The following is a 7,805-nucleotide window of genomic DNA, read 5'->3' as shown; positions in this document are numbered from 1 at the left end:
AGGATCAAAAACCCATTGCCATTGTTCTTGAGTTCTCAGTAGTCCTCATTGTCCGCTATGTTCAGAAAGTCCGGTTTTATGCTTTTTTCAGACCCAGGCCAGCTGGCCTTGGTGAATTCCAGACTTCTTTTATAGCCACATAAAGGACTGTGCCATAGAGCCTTATGCTTGCGCAGTGTGCTTTTTGTGTAATTCTAACCTAAATAGCAGGCCCCACCCCCTTTGAATGGTTACACTTGCCTCTGCTCAGTTCTATTGTCACCAGCTGAAGAATGAGAACGTGGACTCCCTTTCATTTTAGTTCTTGAACTAGGGAAATTTAAAACTATTCCAGGACTGGAGAGATGGGGTTGATAGGTAAGACCCATGTTAGAAAAAACCAGGTCTAGAGACTATAATTTCATGCTCGGGGAAGTAGAGACAGAAGGGTAGCTGGGACTTGATGGTCAGTTACACTCTAGGCTATTGGTGAGTACCAAACCAATGACAGACCATGTCTTAAAAAAAAAAAAAGTGGGTAATACTTGAGGAATGACACCTAGGATTGTCTGGTGACCTACACACATACACATATGCACACACACATGCCCATGTACATATGAACACACTCCACATACCCCAAATTTAGGTCTGCTGCTCTAGGTCATCAGTATTTTCCATTTTTTTCTGCCTTTGACGAGCACAGTTGGATTTTGTAAAAGATGCGAACTTCTAGGCATAATTACATGCAGGAGGGCAGGCAGTAAGTCACTCTCGATTCAGAAGGCTGTTGTATGTGGTCAGGTGCATTCCTTGTTAACTGAATCAGATCGAAAGTTTTCATCTCCCCTTCCCAGATGCCCGGATTACAGATCAATGTATTCCATAGTAATAGACAAGGAGGAGGAATCACCCTATTGTTGGAATAAATTGCCTTCAAGGCCCGTCTGTTGAAGATTTGGTTTCTAGCGCATGGTGCCATCGGGACATGGTAGAGCCTTTAAGGTGAGGACACTATTAGGAGGAGGTTAAGTCATGGAGCGGGCATAGCTTTGATGGGCATGTTGGGACCCCCAGCCCCTTTCTCTCATTTCCTGGCTGCCACGAGGTGAGCAGCTTTCCCTACGATGTGCACCCCACTGAATGTGTGGGATATGCTGCCTTACCCTAGGCACCCCGCAACTCCAAGGCGGCAGTGTGCTGAACTGAAGTCTAGAAAACGGAGCCAGAAAAGTACTTTGTCTCTTTTCGAATTGCTTTATCTCAAGTATTTGTTGCATGAAAAGAAAACTAAGATGCTCATATTCCTCACACTCTCCAGCTGGGAAGTTTTGCTGTATTTTTCTCTGGTCTGTTGTTAGTCATTCTTTTAAGGTGATGAGTAGCCTTGTGTCGATTCTTGGCTCTCCCCTAGTGTTCTATTCATGCTTGGTAGTGTTTTGCTAGCTAGTTGTATGCCGCGGTTCACAGTCCTCTGCCCCTGGACACTCCTGCTTCACAACTACAAATAGCTCCGCACTGGATGCTGTGCCGAATGAACGCTGTCACATCTGTAACGTGGAATTCTAGAGTTGGCTAGGGTCAAGTAAATGAAGCATTTATTTTCCTTTAAATTTCACATTAAAAGAGTATGTTCGATCAATACTTAATTTTCTCATTGAGTAAGGGCTTGGATTGTTCTTAGAGCTTCAGAAAGCATCCTCAAGACTTCCTTTGGGAAGACAGAATTTGAATTACATATAAACAGAATATCATTGTATTAAAAATTCTTTTGAATCTGTTCTTTTTTCCGCCCCCCCTTTCCTGACGTCACATCATGTTGGCCAAATTCAAGATGTTACCATTCTAATTTTAATCGTTAAATACTCTGATTGGAGCATAAATATCCTCCACAGGCTTCTGCAGTTTAAGTTTGGTTTGAGACTTATTGGATCACAGGGGTGCTCAATTCAGGAATGAACTAACCTATTAACGGATCTGTGATCTGACAGCTTGTGGAGGGGCAAGGCATGTGAGAAAGTGGGACATAGTGGGAGGAAGCAGGCATCAGGGCGTGTCTTGGGAGAACAGTTCCTCATCCTGGCCTCGTTCTTGCTTCTCTGTTGTCTTGCAGTTGAATTGTTTTCCCGCTGCTCTGTTAGCCGCCTTGTCCCAGACCCAAAGCCGTGTCTCCTGTCAATGACAGGCTCAAGCCATGAACCGAAAGGAATCCTCCCTCCCTTAAAATGTGTGTATATGCATTTGTTATAGCCTCAGAAACATTGGGATTACACTGCCTGAAATCCAATGATGTGAATTCAGATACTTATTGACTATGTCAGAGGCCACCGGTTGATTTCAGGTTTTGCTGTTGCTGTGAATACTTCTGTACACATCTTGTGGGAGGAAGGTAGGGTAGAGTTCCTGGTAGCAGGAGCTTGTGGCTGGAGCTCCTGCTATCTCAGTGGCCCCAGAAGGAGAGAACAAACAGGAAGCCTTGCCATGCTTTAAAACCTTATGGCTGTGCAGGAGAGATGACTTGGTGGTTAAAAGTGCTTGCTGCCGGTCTTTCAGAGGATAGGGGATCAGTTCCCAGCACTCACTCACACCCAATGGCTCATAACTGCCTGTAACTTTAGCTCCAGGCATCTGATGCTCTCTTTGGACCCCACAGATGCCGGCATACATGTGCACATACATACACAGACACACACACATAGATATGCATATACATTTAAAAGAAAAAAATCTTATTTCATAAACCCTCAAGGCTCCGCTACTGCCCGGTGATCTCCTTCTGCCAGCTAGGCCACAGGTCCTGGGCGAGCAGCTGCAGATCCAGTGTTAAACTCATGGGCCTGTGGGGACATTCCTGGGCACACCATGATGTCATGCTTCACCAGTGTTTCCATCTCCTATCGGGGTGACCCTTTTGAAGTTTGCTTTTTTCTTTTTCACTGCTAAAGTTCTATTTGTCCTGGAAATGGGGTCTTTCTGTTGTGTGGCTTCTTCTCGCCCGTGCTCTGCTTCTCCTTTTTGTCTTGTAGTGGTGTCTGTTGATGAGCAGGTTTCAAAATTCGCTAATCAGATTGATCAGCCTTTTGTGTCAAGGTCTGTCATTTGTATTCTTTGTATGATTTTTTTTTTAATCTCTAAATGATAGAGTGTGTCTCCTATGCTATTTTTCTGGAAGCTTTATAGTTTTTTTTCTTTCACAATTAGACATTGTGTGAGCCAGGAATTGGCTTTTTATATGCTGGGAAGTAAAGATTTTCCTTATAGATGGATACAAAAGGCAAGGTTTTGTTGTAAGTAGCATCCTAGCATTCTTTCTTAAGACCTTTGCAAGGGGTTCCAGCTTGTTGGCATTGTGGCACGTCGTTGTCATCCAAAAGTTGGTGCTTGAGAGCCATGTCATTGAACTACCAGCTTTGGAGAAAGGAAAAGTACAGTTTTAAGTAGGGTTACAATTTTGTGTTGGGCTGCATTCATCGGTTCCTGAGCACATGTGACTTGTAGGCCTCAGGTTTGATACACCTGCTAGGTCAAGTCATACCCTGAGTACCTGTGTAGGCTTTTAATGTAAGATTTTAGTAAGGACACCCATTCATACCTACCTATCAAGCCAAAACCACACAGCAGTACCACTTTTACTAGACTTCTAAAGAATTTGACATTCAGGTCATGTCTCCATATATCAACAAATGACCAGCATAGCCAGATTCTGGAGCATCGCTCCAAAGCTCATGTGATATGATTGGCGTCTCGTCACTCATACAGCATTAAAAAAAAAAAAAACAAAACAAAACTTTAAGTGCTTTTTCAGCCCTCACATTCTGCTCTTGCTTATCTCTTCTTCCTTCCACATCTTTATCAGCACTGTCTGGAGGTAGCTAGTCTAGCTAAGTCAATGCGTTCTTTCTTCTTCTACCCAGGGTTTTGGTAGAGAAAGCTTCTAATTCCTTAAAGTGAGTTCTACTGGGAACCCACCAAGACCAGCTGGCCTGGGTCTGGAAAAGCCTGGGATAAAACCGGACTCTCTGAACATAGCAGACAATGAGGACTACTGAGAACTCAAGAACAATGGCAATGGGTTTCTGATCCTACTGCACGCACTGGCTTTGTAGGAGCCTAGGCAGTTTGGATGCTCACCTTACTAGACCTGGATGGAGGTGGGGGTTCCTTGGACTTCCCACAGGACAGGGAACCCTGATTGCTCTTCGGGCTGAGGGGGGGGGCTTAATTAGGGGAGAGGGAAGGAAATGGGAGGCGGTGGCGGGGAAGAGACAGAAATCTTTAATAAATAAATAAATTAAAAAAAAAACAACAAAAAAAGAAAGATATAGGGGAAATTCGTGAGGAGCATAAGGTTTGGATTTGAGCTGGTTGTGGGAGTTGATGCCTGCAGTATCAGTACTCAGGAAGCTGAGACTGGAGGATTGTTGAGTTCCAGGCCAGAGTGGGCTACAAAATGAGACCCTGTTTCAAGTCACAAAGGAAAAAAAAGGGGACAGATCAGGAGAATGCACAAAGTAGCCATTTAAAATTAGCCAGTAGCCAGCTTTAAGGGTGAACTAAGAGAGCAAGGAGGTTTTATTTCAGGAAACTAACTTTACAACCATCCATTTCCCCTTCATAGATTTGTATCCTGTAATTTTGCTTTTGAAAACTTCCAGCTAGCCTCCCTCACCCATAAGCATTAGAGCATCATATTTTCTCATATCCAAGATGAACTTGCGGGAAAGAATAAAGAATCGCCCCACATTTGCTACAGTAAAGAAGAATAATGGTGAACAATGAGATGGTGGACCCGGCACACAACTCTCTGACGGGCTACAGGCTTTTCTCTCTGTATGTGTTGGCATGTGTGAGCTCATATTCTTGCTACAGCTTAGCTAAATTGTTTGGACACCTCTAATAGTTAGGTATCCGTCTACCATATGCAGCTGATTCATGTGCTGGATTTCCAAAGAACATTCCTTTAATTACTTAGTATGAAGCAAGAGTGGCTAATTTTGTGCTAAAAATTGCCGCGCGAGGTTCTCAGTAGCCCCGGGAGTTAACAAATATCAATTTCCCCAAGAAAAGTGCTCACGATTCCTTGAAATACAGTGGAACTCAGTTCTATAACTGCTCCAGCTACAACACTGGCAATTTATGAAGCCATTTTTTCCTTTTATTTTCTTCCACACGCCACCCAGCATGTTATGAAGACAGGAATATTATGTTTTTGAAAGAAGGAGGCAGAGGCTCGGGGATTTCGAAGACTTGGGCCCAGAGGCATTCAGTGAGAAAATGGTAATAATAAAAGCCCCAGTGCGTTGAGCGTACTGGGCTTCTGAGCACTTGAAGAAGTGCTTTCCTCATATTAAAATTTTAAATGTTCACATTAGTCCTGGGAGGGAGGCTCTCATCATCACATTTTACTCCTGGGGTTGCCAAGGCACAAACACGCTAAGCAACGTATTTGAGATCGTTGTAAGTGCAGAGCCCAGATGTACTTGGGACTTGGGTTTTATGGCAATGAAGCCCTCGCCCACACATTTGGCTTCCAGTCCAGGACCCTAGATACTTGCAACAGGGCCACACAATCATGTAGCTCATGAAGACGAGTGTGAAGCTGGGTAGCACATCATCCCGTGGTCAGGCCCTTTAGTGTATACTTACCTCCGTGTCTAACAGAGAGAAAGACATGAGTGGATGTCTCTTGGTAGAAGCCGAATTCAGACTTAGTTCCATTTCCTCCCTTGTCTTTGTTCCACTTCTGACTCTGTTCCTGGGTCCATCCACCGGGACTTTGTGGTCTTTGTGTGTTGGACTCCCCTGCTCACTATCTCTACTTGCTCCTTAAGAATTGTGTGTGTAGGCTGTACCTGTCCTCCCCCCGCCCCGGCCCCATCTTTCTGAGTGCCACAAGATTCTCGTCAGCCTTGTTGATTTATGGCTTCCCATATTCCCCCATGTCTGCCTACACGCATTCAGGCTGTGTTCTCAAACACTCTACAGCAGGCTTTGAGGCAACATTATCTTTTTTTAATCTGTCTGTCTGTCTACCTATGTGTGTGTAAGTGCCATGGCATGCTTGTGGAGGTCAGAGGACACCTTTTGAAGGGCTGGTTCTCTTCTTCCACATTGCTTTTGAGCCAAGGCCTCTATTGCTTCTGCAGCTGTGTTTGTGAATTTTCTAGTCTCTATCTCCTATTTCACTGCAGGGGTTCCGAGATGGGGACTGCAGACTGTGTCCATGGTGCCAGTTTGTTTTATGTGTGTTCTGGGGGTTAAACTCAGATGGTCAGAGTTGTGTGGCAAGCGTGATTTACCCATGGCCCGTTTATTCAGCCATGGCACACTTGGATACCCTTCATTTCCGTACACCCATGAGTCTATTTTATAGCCTAGGCTGGCTTCAAATGCAGACTCCTCCTGCCTTTGCCTCTTCTGAGAGGACCGTTTTCATACCTAAGTGCTATGACCCTTCTTGGAGCCTGATTCTGTTTGCATTGTGTTCTTTGGTCTCAGAGACTGTGAATACGCACAAGGTGTCTCCTTCCTTGTCAGCCTTCCAGAAGGGCTGCTCTTTAGAATTTTCTTAGTTGTTCTTTTTTAGTATACCCATTTAAAATAGTGAATTATATTATCTATATAAATATACTATATATATTTTAATTTTGAGATATGCTGGCCTTGAATTTGGTATGTAATTGAGGCTGGCATTGAACTCCTGAACTTCTTGACTCTGTCTTCCACGAGCTGGGATTATAAGCATGTATTTCTGTACCTCACTTTACATGCTATTGGTTTTTGTTTCTTTTGGGCTTCTCTGTATAACAGCCCTAGCTGTCCTGAAACTTACTTTGTAGACCAGGCTGGTCATGCTATGTTTTTATTAGTATGGTATTTACTGTTTTGATTACTTTGAGGAAAACTGAGATTATTTTTCTTGTGAATCTATCCATTAATAAACCCAAGTTGCTACTGTTTTCCTTTATTTTAACAGTAATTTTTATAATATTTCACTGTATTTCTGAAACTATGTACACTGGATTCCTGTTGTTAGTCACTTATTTTTCTCTACTATATTTCTTTATGCTTTGAGCCAAGGACTCACAATGCAGCCCGGATGTACTTGGAACCTACTATGTACTTCAGACTGGCCTCAAGCTCCTGGCATTCCTCCTGCTTCTACCTCCCTAATATGAGGATGATAGGAAAGACCTACCATACCTGGCCTTCCTATTCTATCTTTTGAATGATTTAAAAATTTTAATGTACTCAGTGATTTTTGGACTCTTAATTGTATTTAAAGAACCTAATTAATTTCTTTTTAATTCAATTAAATTTTAGATTATGTAGCTTTATTATGCAGACAATTTACACTAGTGTGAAGTTAGACATTTTCGTTTCTAGCTATTTACCATTATTTTTATTATTAATACTGTTGTTATTATTATTACTTAATGTCATTGGATAAGTTGTGTAGCATAATGTTGACTTAAAACACTTACAAAGTAGATATTCTTGTCTTTTTATGTCTTATCATTCATTTTGATGTTACCATTTTTCTTATTAAATTGTAAATATGAAATATACCAAAATCATCATTTCTCCTAAGAAAATTCTAACCTTAAATAGTAAGTACCATTAATATATGCCATTTCTTCCCATTCTCTGAATTCATGAAGCTGCATCTGTTAAATTATGCATTCACATACATTCTACAAAATAACTAGTGTATTTTTGCACATGCAAATCTCTACTTATTTTTATACCAATTTGATAGAAAATGTAGCACACTTATAGGCTTAATTCATTATACCCTTTTTCCTTCCTCCCTCCCTCCCTCCCTC

The 7,805-nt window shown here is 42.3% G+C and overlaps 1 long non-coding RNA gene across 1 annotated transcript in view; it reads left to right on the top strand.

Moving 5' to 3' along the window:
- Positions 1-7,805, top strand: part of LOC113456803 — a 74,482-nt gene that overhangs the window by 23,703 nt on the left and 42,974 nt on the right. The window lies entirely within an intron of this gene.

Source organism: Microtus ochrogaster, chromosome 16 (assembly GCF_000317375.1).
Source record: "Microtus ochrogaster isolate Prairie Vole_2 chromosome 16, MicOch1.0, whole genome shotgun sequence".
NCBI classification, from domain to species: Eukaryota; Metazoa; Chordata; class Mammalia; order Rodentia; family Cricetidae; genus Microtus; species Microtus ochrogaster.
The sequence above is the reverse complement of the archived record's forward strand: the minus strand, read 5'-3'. Positions and strand labels throughout refer to the sequence as shown.